Raw genomic sequence first — 23,187 nt, forward strand, 5'->3', positions numbered from 1 at the left:
GCGGATGAAAGGTTCAAGAGAGAAGCCAAGGGCAAGTAAGTTACACAACGCCAACGCTTAATGAATTGTAAATAACTGCAGCACATTAAATGCAATCATTAGATACGCATTCCACCAGACCTATATATTTAATAGCGAGATTTATTGCCGTTTTCCATTGAGACTCGGTGATGGACAAATTGTACATCAGAAGGCGAGCTCTTACCGCTAATCATACAATACAACCTCCATGATCATACGAATGTGTTCTAATTTTAATAAACATAGTGTATCCACCTTTGAGGAAACCCAATTTAATTCATCCAATATATTTTCTAGGTTTAAATTCTCTACTATTCACACATTATCCTAGCATAACACTGAAGGTTCAGACTACTACGTTCCCGTCGGTGCCCTCGTTAATTTAGTTTCGGTCGCCTCAGAACGTTCATTTGCCTGTTCAGAAGTGAGAGCAGACGACTTAAAACGAGTCGCATATATGTTTTTGAACGAATTCAAGATATTTGAATACCAAAATAGCCGAATACAAAATGACATACACTGCTAATACATAGCTCACGTGATCATGCGCCATAAGACATGATCGAGTGAGCTATGACTAGAGAATAGGCGCTAACAAGGTGGTGCCATCTCGATACTGCCCAAAAAACTAAAAATTTCATACTGAACCCGTAAATCCTTTGTATACTCGTTGACACGTGTGAACACATCTGATTTGATGAGCAAAACGACTTCCCCATCGATAACGTCTGAATGGGCATTAAGGAGAAGTAGCCATTCAGTTCGCTTTCTAAGTTTTCCACCTAATATAAATACAGTAAATTAATACTTCGAACTGCAAACTAGAGAGTCCATAAATTGAAAAGATATTTTTTCAGGTGAAGCTTAAATACACTTAATTTATCGTAGGAAACCTCAAAGAGGGAGAACCGCCTTACAACAATACTTTAATCCATAAGTCAGTTTTGTGTTTAGATTACAAAACAGAGGTTGAACGAACGAAAAAAAAAGTGAGAGCCCATCTGGTTAGTAAAGCGTCAAATGCATATAACACTCCTACAGTGAAGTTGAAGTTTTATTCCTGATAAGTAACAGAGCTACGTAAAAAGCCTACAATAAAACGAAAGCCACAGCGTAGTAACACAGCGTACAGAAATAAGTAGTCTTGTGATAAATTTCTCTCTTTAAGCTATGACACCCCAGATATTTCTATTTTAGGCCTAAAAGATGCGCGAGCCACCCAAAACGACACCTTAACCTCGGAACAAAAGATGTTAGAATTATAGGGTGTAGTTTGAAATAGTTTGAACTTGAAACTGGAGTGTCAAGATAGGCGGCTCATGCGTGGTTTTTGCATTTTGGAGATTCTCCAGGCACGGAAATATTTTTATACAAATATTATACTTCATATTATTTATTTTTTCTCTTGAAAATGCAAGGAGGGGAAATCAGCTGGGATCTTGAATGGGGAAAATTTTCATTCAGTTCTTACTTTCTGTAAAGGAGAATTGTCGTGCAAAGGTCAATGAAATTGTTACGATCGACCACCATTTTCTATTTTCTAGGGTTAGAGATTCTTTTTATTTTGGCGACATCTATGATTTAGCCAAAATTATACTTTTATCATAAAACAGAAGACAATTTTTTTTAGAAAGTGGCTAATTTAGGTTTTAAAACATTGAATGGGTTATAATAACCGTTAATTTGTTTATTGTTTATGAAGTGTGGACATGTTTATGGCCACGGAATTATTAGTAAAATATTGTAAATTAATCACCGAACTAGTATGGCTTTTATCAGACAAAAGAATGATGAATTTTGGTCATAACTTATTTCTCTTAAAAACACAGTGTTAAAAAACTTTGGGTTGTTTTTGCTCAACCCAGATTTGAGCCGTATCAAACCCAAATGTAGTTGTTAATAGTTATTGGGTTGTTATTAGTTGGGTTGTTGTTCAACCCAAACAAAATGTTAGATCTTTGACACCATTTGGGTTGAAAATAGCCAAAAATATAGTTAAAACCATTTAACGCAATATTTTTGGTTGATTTTGTTTTTTCAACCCAAAACGTAGGGATATGTTGAGTTGTTTGACCTCCGAATTCCTTTCCCTTTAATCATAACTTGTGAACAGTGGGCCTGGTCCTTAGGGAAAAATATCACAGAACAAATTCGACAAAAACTCTCCCACTATACATGGATAGTGAGCCAATAAGATAATTCAAACTTTTCGTTAAGTGTTGGAGGGAGGGACTCTATACTGGGCTATAAGTCGGACTGAAGTAAATACTAACCGTTCTCCATTCCTACTTCTAAAATTAAATCTATCCCTGCTAAAACTAATGACAATTCTCCTTTAACCTTTCTTCGACTGTACGTTATTTAGTAAAGCATAGGGGTAGTACTATTTTCTAGATTTTGAAGTTCGCAATCAAGTCGTTGTATTTAGGGAGGCCCACCCTCTTAAATTTCCTCGGCGACCAAATTGGCTCTAATATAGACAGTTTCTTCATCAATTTTAACTCCCTTTTTTTCAAGCCAGATTAACTGCGCCGATAAATTTCTATCCAAAAGCAAACGTTTTATCATCATTATTTTTAAGGGATAAAGTTATCGTATTATAAAGATTTATGTATTTTACCAGTTTTATTTTTATCCAAACCAAAGCTTATGTGATTTCAATTTATTTTCTATTGTATTTGAATAGAGAGAGGTCTCTGTTAAATCTCAACGAGGAATTTATTGGGTTTAAAGGTTTAACTTTAATCTAATCGTTGCATTACGATAAGCTTTAAGTTTTCCCGCTTTATGGCGTTTGGAGAAGTCGAGTAATGCTAATTTATTTTCTACTTTTCGAAAGGTTATAAAGGTAAAAGTGTGTTGGATATCTTGGTATACAAGTTTATGGAATTTATTCGCAGACAAGTGTTGTTAGTTTAACGGCAACGTGTACTCCCTGGAAAATAAGTGTTTTGATGGAAATGTGGTTGAAAAAAGTAAGATGAGGAATTTTTTTTAATTATTAACTGGGAATAAATTGATTTGCAGTAAAATTCAATATTGAATAGTTGCAATTTGCAAACAATATAATGAGGTTTTAATTAACAAGTCTAATTATAAAATAAAAACTATAAGTTAAAATTTCACTATCTCTTAAAGGGAAAGCCTCATTTAAATCGTGAAATTTTAACAATTCCGTTAAACATGTCTATACAATAATAGTTAAAATAATTTGAAAATTTCACCTTATATACCAAATAGAAATTTTGTTCCCTCAAAAGAATATCCCCAAAATTTCGCTCTACCAGAAGTTGATGTTAGTTTTTGCTGTGACTAATTTGGCCGAGCAAAACTGTAATATGGCCGGGGCCATCTTGTTAAATATAACGATACCCAATATCATAAGTCAATAAGACATGTATCATAAGTAAGACACTTCCTATATTTCGTAATTCTAGAGACTTGCTGAGAGCTATAGTTCGAGAATTGACTGCACTCGGTTTAGTATCCATCTTCCTATTTAGTCTGTAATAAGCCTTTGACAGCGCCTCACCAGGTGTCGCTTTACGAGAATCTATGACGTTCACCTACGTCACTTCATGACAAGCTCTCATTAACCAGTGACAAACTTATGCCCATATTAACAGGAAACTGTAAATTTAATGTTTCTTCAGGAAATAATTAAAATAGATAATCACTTAATTGAGAACTATTTCAAATATCGTTTTTCGAACTGTTATACTAATACTTATTAGGTTCTTTATGACCTAACCACTATAGACATTTTTAAATATAACGATACCCCTTTATATAGAGACAGGAAACGGTTCTACATTTAATCAGATTAGAGAATATTATTCTAACAATGAGATTAAAAACTTCATGGTCCCCCGTATCTTTTTAATCATCTCGATTATCATGATCATTTCTCCCGATTCTCGTTCTCGGCTTCCTTCCTTCAACCACTCCCATCTCCATGCACGCACCATTCTTATTTATCCTAGTTGAATTCGCCTCTCTCTTGTCTGCTGGTCTCGTGATCTGATACGGGGGATGCTATTGACACCTATCATTAAATTTTATACCTGATGAGGGCCTCCGGCGGCAGAATAATTTTACACCGTTAAAAAAAGAGACTTGAACTGGTTTCGCAATGTTATGTTATTGTAGCCGCGGCAGTTTTTTGGTTTCCCGCCCAACTCGTTCACTGTACTCTGTACTCCATAGGATTATATTATTACGTTCTCCTGATCCTAATTTGACCCTTTGAGGAATCTCTTTTTAATTGAGAACAGGTTCGAGACAGACGGCGTAAAAGACAAAAATGTATCCCCGATAATTTGGAAAACCGTTTATTAGACGGGAAGGAATTTGTACTGTTCATCCACCTTGAAATGTTTTTATTTTAATATTGTATATCAGGAAAACATTACAAGGGTTAAACAAATATTAATAGAGCGTTTAAGATATTGATCGTATGAAAATTCTATATAGCGATCTATGAAAAAGATCTTTCAATTTAAGTCTTGTTTATGTCCATAAGGTACAGGCCTGTTTTTGTTAACTTTTCCATAAATTATGGGGGAATGAGCTTTGGGCGATTTTGAGTCGAAAATGTTCCATGACATTTTGCCACAAGGGGAAACTGTTTTCGAGTTATGATTGGAGTGTTTTAGGGATAACCCCTTTAATCTATGGGGTTCATCAGTGAAATGCTCAAATCATAAGTCGTAAACCCTTTCGACTCGAAAATAGTTCAAAAACATCCCCTTGAATTATGGCAGAGTTATCAAAAAACCATGTATTTAATAACGTTGAAAAATATACCTTTGAAGTCTGAACCCGAAGTTTAAACAGAGAGCACAGAAGCCTTATCAAGCTTAAGTTTCTTCTCCCTTTTCAATGTTCTCTCTGCCGGAACAGACGTGAAACTTTCTGTTGAGAAAAATCAACAATGGGACTGCTAAATTCAGAACCAAAATTCACCTAAAAATCCAGTTTGAATAGTTTACCCTCCCCATTTTCTATGAATTAATATGATTAAATTTTCTCAGTCACCCAGAATGCATCGCGCAATTTTTTAAATATAGTTTTCAGCTCTATCACCGTGACATGTAACTTTACCTTATCATCGTAGACTTTTCTTGTTATCAGAATTTAAAAATGAAAGCAGGAATACATACAGCTACTAGGAATAATTATATCCCCCCCTTATCTCCCATGTTAATTTCTATGAGGGTTTTGTGGGCCGGGCTTGGAGTACCATACGTCAAACGCCATAATTCTGACTTCTTTCTATGATTTCATTGGTTGGTAGCAACGCGAGTGGAGATGTGAGTCAGTAATTTACCGTCCGTAAATTACCGCGTTAATTACAGATTTCTGAGATTTATATCTTACCGTAATTTTACAATGGAAATTTACCGTCCGTAAATTACCGCGTTAATTACAGATTTCTGAGATTTATATCTTACCGTAATTTTACAATGGTAATTTACCGTCCGTAAATTACCGCGTTAATTACAGATTTATATCTTACCGTAATTTTACAATGGTAATTTACCGTCCGTAAATTACCGCGTTAATTACAGATTTATATCTTACCGTAATTTTACAATGGTAATTTACCGTCCGTAAATTACCGCGTTAATTACAGATTTATATCTTACCGTAATTTTACAATGGTAATTTACCGTCCGTAAATTACCGCGTTAATTACAGATTTATATCTTACCGTAATTTTACAATGGTAATTTACCGTCCGTAAATTACCGCGTTAATTACAGATTTATATCTTACCGTAATTTTACAATGGTAATTTACCGTCCGTAAATTACCGCGTTAATTACAGATTTATATCTTACCGTAATTTTACAATGGTAATTTACCGTCCGTAAATTACCGCGTTAATTACAGATTTATATCTTACCGTAATTTTACAATGGTAATTTACCGTCCGTAAATTACCGCGTTAATTACAGATTTATATCTTACCGTAATTTTACAATGGTAATTTACCGTCCGTAAATTACCGCTTTGGTCCCATTGAACCGAATTCCCATTCGACAGAAGGGGGTTTTTTTTTGGGGTCCCATTCGACCGAACGTAGCCAAAGGTGCGATTTTATTATTGTCCCATTGGACCGAAATTCTATTGAACTGGAAGAAGACATACTGTGTGGTTTTGCATTAAATATATTTTTAATTTCACAACTTATTATTGTTAAAATAAATTTGATTTGAAAATGTATTACTGCACTTATTTTAACTACGTTTTAATTACGGCGAACCTCACCTACCCTAGCCTAACCTAACCTAACCTAACCAAACCAAACGTAACCTAACCTAACCTAACCTAACCCAACCCAACCTTGTTTGGAGGTAAAAAGATTATTTATATGAGTATTAAAAGCCCGCCTCTTACCACGAACAATTTATTAGCAATAATAGCAATATTTTCGAAAAGATGTCAGATAATTAATTGGAGAATATTTTAGAAAAGGTGGCAGCTAATTAATAGGAGAATATTTTGGAAAAGGTGTCAGCTAATTAATAGAAAAATCTTTTGGAAAAGGTGGCAGCTAATTAATAGGAGAATATTTTAGAAAAGGTGGTAGCTAATTAAAAGGAGAATATTTTGGAAAATGTGGCAGCTAATTAGTAGGAGAATGTTTTGGAAATGGTTGCAGCTAATTAATAGGAGAATGTTTTGGAAAAGGTGGCAGCTAATAAGTAGGAGAATGTTTTTGGAAAAGGTTGCAGCTAATTAATAGGAGAATATTTTGAAAAAGGTGGCAGCTAATTAATAGGAAAATCTTTTGGAAAAGGTGGCAGCTAATTAATAGGAGAGTGTTTTGGAAAAGGTGGAAGCTACTTAAAGGGACAATATTTTGGAAAAGGTGGTAGCTATTTAAAGGGAGAATATTTTGGAAAAGGTGGTAGCTAATTAAAAGGAGCATATTTTGGAAAAGGTGGCAGCTAATTAATAGGAAAATCTTTTGGAAAAGGTGGCAGCTAATTAATAGGAGAGTGTTTTGGAAAAGGTGGAAGCTATTTAAAGGGACAATATTTTGGAAAAGGTGGTAGCTATTTAAAGGGAGAATATTTTGGAAAAGGTGGTAGCTAATTAAAAGGAGAATATTTTGGAAAAGGTGGTAGCTAATTAAAAGGAGCATATTTTGGAAAAGGTGTCAACGAATTATTGGAACCAAACCAAACCAAACCTAAACTAACCTAACCTAACCTAAGCTAACCTAAGCTAACCTAAGCTAACCTAACCTAACCTAAGCTAACCTAACGTAACCTATGCTAACCTAACGTAACCTATGCTAACCTAACCTAACCTATGCTAACCTAACCTAACCTAACCTAACCGAACCTAACCTAACCTAACCTAACCGAACCGAACCTAACCTAACCGAACCTAACCTAACCTAACCTAACCGAACCGAACCTAACCTAACCTAACCGAACCTAACCTAACCTAACCTAACCCACCCGAAACCAAAATATTAAAATTTTAATTTAAAATTTAAAGACATTGATGGAACTACCATTAAGACTGTACTTCATTTTAAGCACAATTTGATTATTAATTCTATATATCTCTTGCCTTGAAAGGAATGAAAGTGAGCGTTTTAATTAGTATCACGAACCATTTACTTTTAATATTATTAACATACCTTTCGGAGATTCGAACCAACAACCTATCGCTTCGCAGTCCAACATCGTATCCACTACACCACCGAGTCGCTGACGGCTACAAGTTATATTCATATGTATATATGCATATTCGGACGATTGGGATTTCGGTCCATCGGGAATATAGCCATTGGGCTGGAAATCTAAAATCATTGCGGGATATTCGGTCGAATGGGATTTCGGTCCATTGGGAATTCGGTTGAAAGGAACGATACCAAATTACCGCGTTAATTACAGATTTATATCTTACCGTAATTTTACAATGGTAATTTAACGTCCGTAAATTACCGCGTTAATTACAGATTTATATCTTACCGTAATTTTACAATGGTAATTTAACGTTAAATTACCGCGGTAATAAGCCTGTGAAAATATAAAATAGCATAAATTACCGACTGAACGGTAAGTTTTGGTTATTCCAAAATTTGAATCGGTAATTTAGCCGGTAAATTACCATTCTAAAAAATTACGGTAATTTCACATCTCGAAACGAGTGGTAAGGCGAGCGAAAATCTGTAATTCGTGACGTAAAACTCGACATATATAGTGATTAGTCTAACTCCTCCCACAAAATCCGAATAGGTACGTTGAGAAAATTAATACGCAACGATTCCTTGTAGCAGTATGGATTCCTGAAGAAAGTAGTAACCCGTTTTCCGCCTAATCACGTGAAATACCAAAACGCAACGACCACAAAATCTAAGCTATAAAAATCTCAACGCCCTTTTGTTTAGCCTTCATTATAGACGGGTAGCGAATTTCTTTCTTTTTTATTTTTTAAATTGTGGGAATCGGTATAATTATCATTACATTCATCTTGAAAGGCGAAAGAAAAATTTCTTTAATGAAGTCTGGGGCTAAAGACCCGACGAAAACGTTTCGTATTCGTGACACGATAAAGTTTTTCGCACGAAATTAACATAGACTTAAAGGTTTTTATTTTTATTTTTAAATACCAGAAGTGGATATTTGAAGAAGGATGACACTCTGTATCCTCTTAATACTTTAGTTGTGTAACATGATTCTTCCCAGCCTCCCTCTTTTGTTTGCTTTCCCGCTCATAAAACTTCAGACGGGCATCGCACCCGTAAGGTGAATTGTATAATTGTTTGGCACTAAATCCCCAGCAATCAACCCACAAACCACATCTTGGGGTGGGTCAAAAATCCGCAAACGCGTTTTGCCAAATAGTTAAGCGCTAATAGAGAAATGATGAGGGAACTATTTATCGCGTATGTGATTCGGTTTAGTAACCTTGCTCCAAATGTTCAGATGTTAGGAAGAATGGCAATACACTTAACACCGCTTTGTGGTACACTTCTCTCGAAGAGAAGTATTATATACTTCTGTAAATACGTATAGTTTCCCAATGTTTTGTAAAGTCTAGTGTATGGCGTTCCTATTTAGCGAGACCGGATATTTAACTATCACAAGGCCAATAATATAAACGAAGATCAATAATAAAAGAAATTGAAGAACTGTTTTCGGGGAGTTCAAATTTCAATGATTTTTTGAATATTTTTGACGCCCACGATTGCGTTTACGTAGGATCATTGATTGCGTAAAACGGTTTATGCAGGGTTTATCAATAAGTCTTGAGTGTTCAACGCCCAGTCGCTTTACATGACATTTTAGTGGGTACTCTTTTATTAAAACTAATTTATTTTTAAATCGAAAGAGCGTGTAAAATAATGAATAAATCAATCAACGTTGGGTTTAAATTTAGAAGGATATTTTTTATCTACGGACATCTTGTAAAATGGCGGTTAGAAATGTAAAAAAACTGCGCCAAGGAATAACTTCATATACTTTTTAACTGATTTGACTGACTCTTTTATTAAAACAAATTTATTTTTAAATCGAAAGAGCGTGTACTGTAAAATAATGAATAAATCAATCAATGTTAGGTGTAAATTTAGAACGATATTATTGTCTACGGACATCTTGTAAAATGGCGGTTAGAAATGTAAAAAGAAACTGCACCAAGGTGTAACTAAGTGCTTTTCAACTGATTTGACTGACTTTAGTGTAGTGGTGCACGGACTTTGTGATTTTTTTTTGTTTTGAATTTTCAAAATGTTAAAAATTTTGGCCAAAATAGTGTTCACAATAATTGTGACAGCTGGCGGGGTACATAACAACTTTGACCCATATTTCCGATTTGACTAATATTCTATAAACAAATTATAGAAAAGATGTATGGGTTTTGATTTTGAATCCGCGACTATTTTGAAATTGGTTGCCCAATAAACTAGCCAGCTTTACTCTGGCAACGCCTGAAACTGTATTACAAACTTCGTCGAAATTATGCATATGGTTAAAATATCACTTTGAGGATTCAACTCGAATCAAGCGCTCGGGAATTTAAGATATTTAAAAAAAAAACAACTATCCATGAATGAATGGATTTTCTGCTTACAAGATATATGGGAGACAAGTCCAAAGGTGCTCGAATAAATTTAAAATGAATCCTCGTCTGGCCTTGGAGGATGGAAGTTATATTCTGGAGTGGTAAATTCAATCGATTAACTTTTCAATGCGTAGAAGTAAAATTTACCAGTAGTATCCCGGTTTTTGGTATGGTATAAGCTTTAGATTACATCTGGTTATAGCAACAAGTACTATTATTCACCCGTTACTAAGGTACTAAATTCTGCCGAGAGGTGGCTACACTCACTGATGCCTCAAATAGAGCTTTTGCGATTTTACGGACCTTGCTGATGCCTAACCTTGAAAAGCATGTTGCGATTTTTAAACAGCCTCTGATGTCCCTAACCTTTCTCACCACTCCAGAATCTAACTTCCCTCCTCCTAGGTCTGGCTGTATGCTAAATTAAATTCCAATTCATAATTTGAAAGGCTAAATTGTTTTTAAAGGAATTTGGTGCTGTGGGAGGGTTGAATAAGAGGGTCTCTGTAATTTATACTATACTTCTCTGCTGGTTTTTTTTTATTTTTATATTAGTCGCAAGGTATTTGCGTCCAAAAGGTAGGCCAATGTACAGTGTTGAAACGTTTGCCGTAGGCCAGTACTCGGTTAGTAAGTTCTTGATAAATATTGAAATTTGTGACAAATTTAGAATATAAATTGTGTCCCTGAAAATTCTATACCTACAATCTGTAGTTAAATTATAGAGAGATCTGAAATATTTTACACGTTTATGTGTGTGGTGACTGTGGTCAAATGTGATCTCGTTGAAACGGTGCTTATAACGTCATCCAGTTGTATCAGAAGTTCAATTCCTGGTTGTATGGTTGAAATATGTTGTTTAAAATTATTAGCCACTATGATCAAATTCCCTGATTTTTTTCCCTCGCCTATTGGGGCCATTTTGTAATAGACCATTGCGTTGTAGCTGAGAGGGAAAGACACGTGGTTAAAACTTTGCCTCCCACCTTGCGTTTTGGCGCCTGCGCTGTAGTAGTTTTGCATCGTAAGAGTGCGCAGAGACAGTAATGTATCAACCCCCCCCCCCTTGTATGTCCCGATACTGATGGTTACATACCCTTTTTTTCACGTCTAAAAGGTCTGTTTCAGGTTTACCCTGACCTTCCCACCTTAGTGTGAGTTAGGCGAGACAGGCCGGCAATAGTGCGCCATTTCGGAGGGTTGTGTCACCTCCTGCTGCGTCATGGGGTCTGCCTACGCCACTAATTAAAAACAATGACACGAGTAAAGGGTTCAGTTATCAAGGACATTTCAAATTTTATAGTATATTGTTTAATGCTAGTTTACGCTGCATTTATTCTGGTTTATCAAGGTCACTAGAAATGGTAGGTGCACAGCAAGAGAGATGTCTTCCCTCAGGTCACAGTGTTCACAAGCAAACCCAAAACAAAAAGATGAATAGTAGGAGTTCACTTTAATGCTAACAAAAATAATAAGCAAATTATCTAACCATATTTATTGACAAAAGTGGCTTTAAATTGCTTAACCTATTTAGAATTTTTTGATTTGATCGTAATTCTTGAGAACTATGTATTTAGAATAAACCAAAGTACAATCCATAACTTCATCGTATTCAATTGCGCAATACTTTCCAATATATTGCTCCAAAACACGTTTTCCAGTATACTAGGCCACCCATATACGCATGCGCACAAACACCAGTCACATTTGTTAAAATATGATCCATTTTATTTTAAACGAATCTTTTTATAACAAGGTGTAAATGAAATAGTTTTTTTTTTCAAAATGAGAAATTAAATAAATTTTCTGTACAAATTTCGCTCCGAGACAAAAAAGCGTATATTTCTTTCTTCATTGCGATAAACCACTTAACCTTAATGAGATTCCCTCCCTTTCCCTATTAAATTCAACCAGGAACGTGTACCAAAGCGTAAGGCGGGGAATGTGCAAGTTAGATCGTGTTTAATTTAAGTGTCCCCTCGCTTCCCTCCTTGGTAGTTTTGACTCGACTTAAATTAATCTAAATGGGAACGAAAAGTTTTTTCTTGGCCGAACAATATCGCTCGAATCGGAACATGGTGGCGCCAAGCTATGAGGCGCGGTGGAGTCTCTTTAAAGTCTCATTATGGGGGAAAGAAGTCGTCGCCCCCACTCCTTGTACCCTCTTCTGGTTCGCCATTAATCCTGTTCTTAGGAAAAAGGGTTGAACAGGGTTCCTTGATTTAATGGTTAAAGAACACATTTGATTTTGTGTAAAAGTGATTTTACCAAATGAATTTAATAGTAAAGATGGCGCTATAGGAAAGATTATAGATGTAAAAATTGTTTCTTTTATCTAATAGACCATTTCGATGGAATTAAAAGTTAAGACATGGGGGGGGGGGGGGTAAAACTTTGCCTTCCGTCTCGCTTTTTGGCGCCTGCGCAGTAGTCTTTTTGTATCGTGAGAGTGCGCAAAGACGGCAATGTATCAGCCTCCCCCCTTTTTACGTGGAAAAGTTCTATTCTCTTTACCAGATTCGTATTTGAATAATTTCATATAGAGACTGTAAAATTGGCATCGGCGGGTTGGTAAATGTGATTTGAAATACGTCACAGGCACCACGTGACTCCAAGATACAAAGACACCACGTGGAGTGTAACTGGACACCTAGTCCTTGTTTTTTGAGAGATAACAGTGCTAATTCCCCGAAGTGGTGAAAATGAACAAAGCATTTCCTCAGTCATGTGCCTGTAACGTATTTCAAATAATTTTTACACACCCCCAGTGTCTGCTTCACAGACCCTTTAAGGAACTGGATTCATATCTGCCTTTTTTCCAACGACATCTCCCCAGTAACGGCTACACAGATTTAAAATGAAACTTTGAATGTTGTTAGAAATAGTAAAGCTCAATGTCGTGACGAAGCCCAATTTTTTTTTTATATTCAGCCTACCCATAATGTTTTTGAAATTCAAAGAGGATTATAAGACAGACAAATAAATCGCACATAAACCGCCATATTTGTTGATTTGTTATCTTGATTTTTTTCTGTAGAATGTGCTGCCGTCTATTAGCAAGTTTTTGATGGTGAAGGGTAGGGTTAGGATAAGTGTCCAGTGACCTCCCCACTTTGACTGGAAAATTTATAGGACATTTTCCAATGGACTGCTCAAAAACAGTGTCGCATTTTAATAGTCAAGTTATCAAAACTTCGGTAAAAGTTATAGGTCAAAATGTCCAATGACCTCCTTAGTTTTTTTCAAAAAAATTATGGGACATTTTAAAATTTTATTGTACAATGTCCAATGTCCTGTGCTTATTTCCGGCTCTGATAGAAGGTCAAGTTCAGTTTCCTATCCCGGAGGATTGCCTTCTAGTTTTGTAACAAAGGGTTTTCAAACCATTTCTTCGAAGAACACTGGTAGTCTTAGGTGCCTGCCGTTTTTTGACATTAATTAATGTTAGGTTTTAAATTTCGTAATGAAGGGGTTGGGTGCTAGAATCTTTTGTTTCAAGTTTTTTGAAACTTTTTTTGTTCGTAAAGGGAGGGGATATTTCACACGTACATTTAAACGTTTATTAGGATACAGTAACCCCCGTTAATATATTTTAATGATTAATCTTGTTTCCATGCTATATCCTGGTAAGATGCTAGGTAATTAATGTTCATAATTTTAATGGGTTGGGAATCTTATGGTAATTTATTCCTTAAAGACGTTTTTGCAAGTGTTGATTAATTAGGGACTCTTAAGAAGATTTGTTCGCACAAACGAAGGAATTGCGTGCGTTTATTAATGTTAACAATGATTTTTAAGTTGCCTATTCGCATTTTATAATTTAACGAAGATCTGTTAATTAGAGAGTTTAAAAAAATGTATGATTTCGGTGCACTATCAAGCGAAGGAAATTTCCTTTTTAATATGTGAATCAGTTTGAATTTTAAATAGAGTAAAGTTTTTTGAGGATTTTCTTCAAAAATATGAGTTTCGAATTTTGAAGTAAGAGTAGAAGTTTTTCGAGGATTTACTTCAAAACTACGAATTTTGAAGTTTACAACAAAGATTTGTTTGGAAAATTTTCTTCAAAAGTACGAATTTTGAAGTTGAAAAAAAGATTTTTTTTGGAAGATTTTTTGGAAGATTTTCTTCAAAAGTACGAATTTTGAAGTTGAAAAAATGATTTTTTGGAAGATTTTCTTCAAGAGTACGAATTTTGAAGTAAAAGAAAAAAGTAGAAAAATTCTCTAAAACTAAAATGATTTGGAAGTAAATATTTCGCTCTTTACTAAATTAACAGTAATCAATCGGTTGTTTCTTCATTACGGGCTGAGTGCACTTTCTTATTTTCATATATAAACCAGTAAAGCTGTTTAAAATCGCATATCCTGTCTCTATAATAACGGCTGAAAAAATATTTTCGTTTACTCCGAGCAGTTCATTCGTTATCGCAACCCTTACGTAACACGCTTCGTTAAAGCTGTCAGCTCGTGAGAGTTATAAATTTCGTGCAATTTTTGGTTCCTAGAAGTGTTTGTCATTTGCTTGCAGCCTAGCTGGCCCCCGCTCCTAGCTCCGACGCCCGTCCCGTGATGTCTGATCACCATCATCATCATCATCATCTCTTAAGGGTGTCTTGATTAAAATCCAGTTAAGAGGCCCCCAACGAATTATATTTACGAAGCGTGCGCGAATTTTAATCAAAGCCTGGAAATGATAAAAAATACTTCGATTATTTTATTCTACTTGCGTTTGAATGAAACGATTAAAAATTACTTAAGAGTTTCTATATTGACGAACAAGTGTTAATGTTAAATATATTGGCAGTGTGGTTTGATGGTTATGTAGCAATCGTTGGAATAAATATATTGCTCCCTATATGAGTTCGAACATAAGTTCATAAGAAATTTTCCATAAAGTTTGTCACTGGTAACAAACTGGAGCTTGTCTTGTAGTGAGTGAGGTAGGTCATGGATTCTGGGTAAAGCGACGCCTGGTGACTGGGGCGCTGTCAAAGGCTTAGTACTGACTAAATAGGAATATATGGACTGCAAAATTATCCTCCAAGTGTAGTCAATTCTCCTTGTCGTTATCGAGCTAGCTCTCGGTAAGTCTCTAGCATTACGAAGTATAGGTAGTGTTATACTTATGGAACATATCTTATAAACTTTTGGTTCGACACGTGCTTCTTTGGTTATATAATGAGCATTTTCTTCTATCACGGCTTCTAATGCCATCTATCAATTATATCAAAAGTTTATGGATAAACATCATTGAAGCTGTTATGAGAAATCCCCTGTACCTCTAAGAATAGTGTCGACCCCCTTTACGTATGGTTACCTTCACGACCGTAGCACAGTCAACACGCGTGAATAGGCTCCTGAAATAGAAGATGCTCGCTCTTGTACCAAGAGTTAACCATTGAACCGCCACCATAGAGTAAACTTTCGACCCCTAAAAACCTTTTCTCTGATTGGTTCGTCTGGAGTGTCGCTTGCTTCCCATTTTACGTGGCGTCTACCGCCAAAGGCTGGGAACTGTGAACGAAGTGCACTTTTTGTTTTCAATCTATGAACTTTTGGTTATATTTCGCCAGAAATTCTCATGTTTTATATTTTAATTAAATTGCGGATAATTCATAAGTCTTCCTCTAGTAAGCGCGGCCTTATTAAGAGTCCTCTTATAGTCCCCATCGTTAATTGTTAATGTGAAACTTATGGGAGCTCATAGTTTTTGCTATAGCGAATAACAGAAGAACATAAATAGAAGAGAAATTGTTATGGCTTATTGTAAATTTTCTTATTTAAAATTCTATGTGGCTACGCAGCATGTTTTATATTGTCAAAGTCAGGAACTTTTCTTGAAAGAAAAATTTGTTGAATCAATGATACTGGGCCGAGCAAGGAAGAATTTAGTCGCCATTAGTCGTTGACTTGAACGGTGAACCTTGAGCTATCAATTCTTCCAAAAAATGTAATATAAGTCCAATATCTTGAAATCGACAACTGTTACCGCCACAGCATTTGTTACGTATTTTCTGCCGTCAGTTTCCAATTTGTGAACCAAGATATATAGCCGTGAACTAAATTTGACTTCAATGGTTTAATCTTTTAACAGTAACCGCGTTTAAAACTGATATTGTTTTCTTGAATTATGGGCTTCTAATGCCTTGGGTATTGACAGAGAAACGTTGGTCAATCACCCTTATGGCGCCATTTAGCCGAAAACATAACACGATCGACTGCTCAGTCTTTACTAGAATATATCTGGTACACCTGGGTGGTTTACGATTTTCAAGTTTAATCTTTACTTTTACTTATAATCTAACGAAAGAGAATTCTGAAGGTCTTCACTTTTGCTTATCATCAAACCTTGCAAATTCTTTCTCTTAAACTTTAAGGGTCAATGACAAATGACCTCTGATTGTTGACGGCTAAAGGTCAACTACACGTGACAGACAACTCGGTTAAGAAGTTGACTCTGATAAGGGTTTTATTCTGGATAAAGAATGAGTATTAGTGTCTTCTTCACTAGAGCTGCAGCTTATTTGGGGGGTCAGAGGTCAGACAGACATTACCGGGTTCTCACCGAGATTTATGATAGCATCAATTCACGATTTTGATATTTCGAGCGTATAGATAAATAACTGCGAACATTTTTTTTAAAGAAATAAAAGTTCTCGCAATTTAATTTTTGAATTTTGATCGATTTCATGCTTGCCGGAGGTAAAAAGAGTGGTTTTCATTTTAGGGTTAAGTTCTGTTCATACATTCATATTTCGTGATTTAAATTTATAATGAAATTGAACTGGATAGTTTAATCGTGATAGTTGGGTTTTTATTTCTTTACTTAGGTTTTGGGAAAAATCTCCAGAAGTCATTTTTGTGTATTAATCTTGAAAAACGATATGAGAAAGAAATTACACAACAGAACACCAATTATTCTTATTAACCCTATGGTTATTCACATATTTCCCTAGTTCAAGAAACCCAGCTGAATTATTAAAAGTTTTACATTTTACAATTTAAAGAATCTTGGGTTATTTTGAGTTCTAGGGCCTCGATGTTCATGTGTTAATCATTATACTGGCAGTTTTCATATTTTTGTGAAAAATACTTTGCTAGTATTCCCGGAGGACATTTTGAAAGATGGCGGGGAACCTACGGCCGCGGGCTTTTAATACTGGGTTCATACAAACCTGGAAAACTCAGGGAAATAAATACTTGACGAAAACTTAGGAAATTTAGAATTTTTAGTAAAAGGTTGGGAAATCAGGGAAATTTGTCAGGTTTGAGTAAGTTTTCTCTGAAGGGGTTGCTTTAACTATAAAAAACCACTCCCGTTGTTAGTACTAAGGATATTGGAAAAACATGGAAATTTCAGAGAAAAATATTGGAAAAACATGGAAATTTCAGAGAAAAATATTGGAAAAACATGGAAATTTCAGAGAAAAATATTTTAAAAACATGGAAATTTCAGAGAAAAATATTGGAAAAACATGGAAATTTCAGAGAAAAATATTTTAAAAACATGGAAATTTCAGAGAAAAATATTGGAAAAACATGGAAATTTCAGAGAAAAATATTGGAAAAACATGGAAATTTCAGAGAAAAATATTGGGAAAACATGGAAATTTCAGAGAAAAATATTGGGAAAACATGGAAATTTCAGAGAAAAATATTGGGAAAACATGGAAATTTCAGAGAAAAATATTGGGAAAACATGGAAATTTCAGAGAAAAATATTGGGAAAACATGGAAATTTCAGAGAAAAATATTGGAAAAACATGGAAATTTCAGAGAAAAATATTGGAAAAACATGGAAATTTCAGAGAAAAATATTGGAAAAACATGGAAATTTCAGAGAAAAATATTGGAAAAACATGGAAATTTCAGAGAAAAATATTGGAAAAACATGGAAATTTCAGAGAAAAATATTGGAAAAACATGGAAATTTCAGGGAAAGATATGAGGAAAAACCTTTAAAACTCAGGGAAATCGGTTTTCCAAAAGTTGTATGAACCCTGTAATATTTTTGTATGATGTTCCCACACGATCATAACCTATCCAACAATATCTTTTGAAGAATAGTGTTTGCAGCTGGTGCCTTTTAATGTATTTGACTGAAATACTACCTGCAATAGCAATTTTTATTCAAATCTTAAGGGGCCATCAAGCAACGTTATTTTTCATGTTACTCAAGATATTCACTACACCTTCCTGTAACCTTCATTTCCGTATTCACACCCACATGTCGAAAAAAAACTTATGAAATATGCTCAAAATATTATTTACCATAATCTGTCAATGGTGGCGGAGTGAGGCTGTGATTAAGTGATGTTTTTTGACTCGTTTGGGCACCAATGAAATTATGACACAGTTCAATAACGCTCGTACTAAGAATAACACTCGTTTCTTATTAAAATGGATTTCTATAGACTTTATGAACAGCCCCCTATCCCTTGTCACCAAAGAAATTTTAAAATATATTTTGAGGCCTCAAGTCGTAAAGTTCCAACCCACATTTTGTGGGATTTCAATCTGTGTGGCGTATCTTTTATTTGAAGAGGCAAAAAAAACCAAGTGAAGGTTTTTGGTGGAGAATGAGTGTCACCTTACGTGGAATACTGGAATTGCATATAAAAACCGAGGGGTTAGTCACTTGAATAATCAAATGTACAAAACTGCAGAAATCGATTTCTTGAATTCTAGAATTCTTAGAAAATCATCGGTAATCACAATCATTTTTTGTGGGTAATCAGAAATCTCCGATAATCACTGGAAATCTTGTGAAATCTTAAGAAAATCAGAAATAGTCACATAATTTACTAGTAATCTTTTGTAATCACCTCGGAAATCACACCTTTCGTGAAATAATCACACATAATCAATGGAGGAATTCGAAAATCCAAAATAAAAATCGTAATCAGTACGTTGAAATTCGTAATTCACGAAGAATGCAGTGGTAATCACGGCATTCACCAAAAAATCACGGGAATAGAGACCCACCCAACAAATAAACAAGTTGGTTTGGTCTAGTCTCCATCTGAGGGATATGATCATGTGACTAACAAAGTTGACTGTAGTACCATCTGTCGTTGAGCGACGAAAATAAATCTAATTTTTCTGATTGGATTAGAGTATGACTCTTGGGGTTAAACGGGTTCTGCGCATGGCAAAATCAAGCCAATCAGGTGATCATTTTCTCACCTCAAAACCCGAGCTCGAGATCTGAGCCGTTATAGAAATTCAAAAGATTTGTTGATTGGGGAAATCACAAGTAATAACGGGAAATCAGTGTAACGATTATGGAAATCACCGAAAATAATCGTAATCACGGAAATCAACGAATTCATTCAGCAATCAACGGAATTCTCATGAAAATTCAGAAATCAGGTGTACAAAATTTGGCCGAATGACTTGCCCCTCGTAGAAAACTACTACCGGATGAAGAATTTAAGTCTCATCCTTCTTCCCGAATCTGTCTCCATCTCCCCACGCTTTTTCCTCATATCCCTAACCAAGATAACCGCGTGGAAACTTGTAATAAAGTCTAAGCCTGACTGTACGATAAGTATGGTCAATTAGGGCGCCTTTGGTCGTATTAATCTGACCTACGCGGACATAGATGAATGAAACAGGGAGTCTCTAAGGTTCCCCATCAAAACCTGCCACGCGCCTCACGCGTGCTGAACCGGAAGTCCTGGACGGTCTGGTTCCTTATTTAAAGAAACAGCTGCTGGTCTGCTTTTACACCCCGGCTCTATTTTTCGTGTTCCGAACTTCAAAATCCTCCTTTTTACGTGAATATTCGCAATGAAGTAGTTCAGGTCTCACGTGGATGTTGAGGTTTTCGAAGATACCACCGTGCGGTGACTTATTCAGTGTAAGTCGAGGTAGCAAAATTATTGTTAGATTTTGATTTAAAATTAGGTCTAAAATTGATTGCAGCGAATAATAGGGATGTCTTCGTAAAGATATTGGTAGGCGAAAAAATTAGCATTTAGTTTGAAAAGAAGCAGGGTAAATCTGAAAATTTAGAAAACTCCTGAAAAATTGGAAGAACTTTAAAAATTAGTGGTATAAGAATAAATTATTATTAATATTTAGTCGAAATCTGTCTGAGGAAGAGTAAGTGAATTATTAAAATTCAATTATACTTATGGTTAATTAATCAAATTAAGTATGAATGTATTTGGAAAAAGTAAGAAAAAATTATCTAGGAGATAAAGGTGAAGGATAAATATTAAAATTTTGCAGGAAAATGTCTGGAAGAGGTAAAAGAAATATTAAACATTATTCGAAAAAGTAAAACTATTAAAGTTTAGTCGATAATTGTCTGTTACTACGAATTTTCTCGTGACTTCACATCTTCCTATCTCTTAACTTCGATTTTGGCAACCATATTGGAAGTAATCAGCTCAGTGCATACACTTTAGGCTACCAATATTGACGTCACGTCCCTGTAGCTCCTCCCCTCTGAAAAAGGTAGAACTATTGAAGCTTAGCCGAAAAGTCCGGTAAAAGTATGGTATAACTAGTAAATAAATTACCAAAAACATTTGCAAAAAGTAAAACTAATAAAAACTAGTCTTAAAACTTTTGCAAAATTTACAACGATTGAAAATTACTAGAATAGATCTTCAAGAAGTAGAAATACTAAAAGTTTTGTCTGTAGAGTCACTATTCTAACAAATTCTGTCAATAAACGTCCGGGGAAAAATCAGTGGTTAGACTGAACAAACTCAGTATGTTGAAGCTCAATATTCTTGAGAGAAAAATGATACTTCTTGCAATAGAAAAACCATGGTCCTATAGTTGGTTGCGCCGCGCTTTATGGGGTGGAGAATATTGCTTAGCCCAGGCTCTTTGATCATGTTATTCTATTTTGACCCGTCCGCATCCATATCCCTTCGAATGGGTCTAACTCACGCGCGCCGGGATCACGTACTTTTATAGTGAAAAAAAGCTTCAAGTGAGAGAGGAGAGAGAAAAGTGGTCAATTTAGTCATCTCCCGACGCCCTTTTCAATGCTTTTCCTTGGTTTTCACCTGCTTAGGAGGAATGGAGGATACATGCACGCGAATCGAACTAACATGTGCACGATGTGTAGGCCTACTATGTATGTACAGTATATACTCTTAGAGTGTACGTAAATATTGTGGATGTTAAAAAAGGGCCCCATCTGACCATATGCTTGCTCCCTAGCTTCGGATTAATTTGAATAATACTCTACGGGGTGCATTTTCCTGTGGGGTTACATTTATTTCTTTCTTTAACACTGTAAATTTAACTGGCAGTTTAAAGGGAGTGTGAAATAGATAACCATTATTCATTTAAAAGAACGCCAATATCATAGAAGGGTAAACCTTTCTCATTTAAAGTGTGCTGTTTTAAATCCAATTTGGAGAGTTATGGGTTATTTTTTACTTCAAAATTAAGACGGGTTTCGTTAAAATAAATAAAAAATCGGTTTCACTAACAAAACCATTGTGATATTCGAAATGCGCCGGAACTATTTTCTTTCCCCCGCTTCTGCTTCATAATTACGTAAGAGGCTTGCTCATGCGCGACTTCTCGTGAGTCCCGCGCTTCAATTTGAAGTTTGAAACTAGGCTTAGTAATAACATTACACCTAAGATTAGGCTTAAGCCTAAGCCTTAGTTCTTGTAAAACTTTCACCTTGTACTGTACGTCACAGGGAACTAACAGCTCGTTATTTTTGGAAATTTTGGTTTGAGGGGACAAGATTTCAGTATTTTCAAAGTTCATATGCTAAGCCAAACACTAAATGTTTGCTAAAAGAAAACCGTCATGGGGACTTTCAATCTATTACTAACCTAAAATTAAGTTTTATCACTGTCATCCGGGGCATATAGAGAAAACAGAAAGTGAGGCGGCTGGCTCCTGAGTGGATGGCAGCTTTCCGTAGTGTCCAGTATGATTTTCATCACCTGAAGTCTCGTTTTAATCTCTAGTTGCTTTCGTCTCCTTTCTCCGAAGATAGTTGGCCTTTAAAAGCGTTAATATTGAATAGATCATTCCATTAATGCCATAAGAAATGCAAACACCACAGGGGCTGGGCACCTTCTGCTAGAGGCAGTGCGAGACTAGTGGCTCCGTCTGGTGTTTGGCCTTTTGAAGCATTAATATTTAATAGAGCATTCCAATAATGCCATAAGAAATGCAAACACCACAGGGGCTGAGGCACCATCTACTTGAGGCAGTGCGAGACTAGTGGCTCCGTCTGGTGTTTCCTATTGGCGCGAGGGAAATAACTTATGAGAGCGGTCTCCCGCCTGTGTGTTGGGTTCTCCGCATGTAATTTATGAAATGGTCTATTTTCAAAAACGTTTTCGGTTTGAATTTTATACGGCATCTTGGAAAATCGTGCTTAAGGAACCAAAATTTGCTTATGCCATGGAAAACAGATAAACTGGTGGTCAAATTTTGTAAAAATTAATGAAATTTATCCATTTTATCAACCTGTGTACGTTGATTTCAATTTGGAATTCAACTAGAAAATGAAATAACATTAATTTGAATGAAAAAGATTCTAGTATGGAAATAGGTTGCCTGAATCAGGTCACGCACATGTGCGTACGAGAAACCTCGAGTTCTCAGATTTCTGGCGCGGGCCACAATAAGATCCGCTGTATTTTTGCCGATTCCCTGTGGTTTGGACGTTGAGGGACCCTTCCAACTCGCAGTTGGATGTTGGGTCCGAATTACGGGAGGCGGCAACCGAGTGCGCCCTTTACCAAACCAAAGAAAAGCCAAAACAGGCCAAGAGGAGGGGTTGAAATCTGTCCATAGTTATAAACACAGCTGGCGTCTCAAAAATCACCATCTCTTCATTTTTTGGAGCGCTTTTTCGGTGAAGTTAAAAGGGGAAGGACAATTGCCATTTTTCGCGTAGTGACACCTATGTCGGTACTTGAATTTGCGAAACACTTGCCAGATTTTTGGGTATCCTTGATCCGAAGATTGAAAATCCATTCTGAAAAGTAAATAAGGTTGTTGACTCAAAGTTTGTAATGAGCCAATACTTTAAGACTTTCATTCGCAATTTCACTCAGATTCAGTTCACTCAACGCCC

The 23,187-nt window shown here is 35.7% G+C and overlaps 1 protein-coding gene and 1 long non-coding RNA gene across 3 annotated transcripts in view; one reads left to right on the forward strand and one right to left on the reverse strand.

Annotated features, from left to right (window-relative positions):
* Positions 1-23,187, forward strand: part of GEFmeso (Guanine nucleotide exchange factor in mesoderm) — a 139,661-nt gene that overhangs the window by 36,289 nt on the left and 80,185 nt on the right. The window lies entirely within an intron of this gene.
* Positions 21,664-22,984, reverse strand: LOC149718620 (uncharacterized). 2 transcript variants are annotated; one of them, XR_016373139.1, is made up of 3 exons: positions 22,683-22,984; positions 22,300-22,605; positions 21,664-22,223 (listed from the first exon to the last, which is right to left on the reverse strand). It is a non-coding gene; the product is annotated as an uncharacterized LOC149718620 (long non-coding RNA). The 2 variants fall into 2 exon arrangements; XR_016372409.1 differs by having other exon boundaries at positions 21,664-22,100; positions 22,176-22,605.

Source organism: Phalangium opilio, unplaced genomic scaffold (assembly GCF_054372755.1).
Source record: "Phalangium opilio isolate 3A_F unplaced genomic scaffold, DU_Popi_V2 ptg000002l_1, whole genome shotgun sequence".
Lineage (NCBI taxonomy): Eukaryota > Metazoa > Arthropoda > Arachnida > Opiliones > Phalangiidae > Phalangium > Phalangium opilio.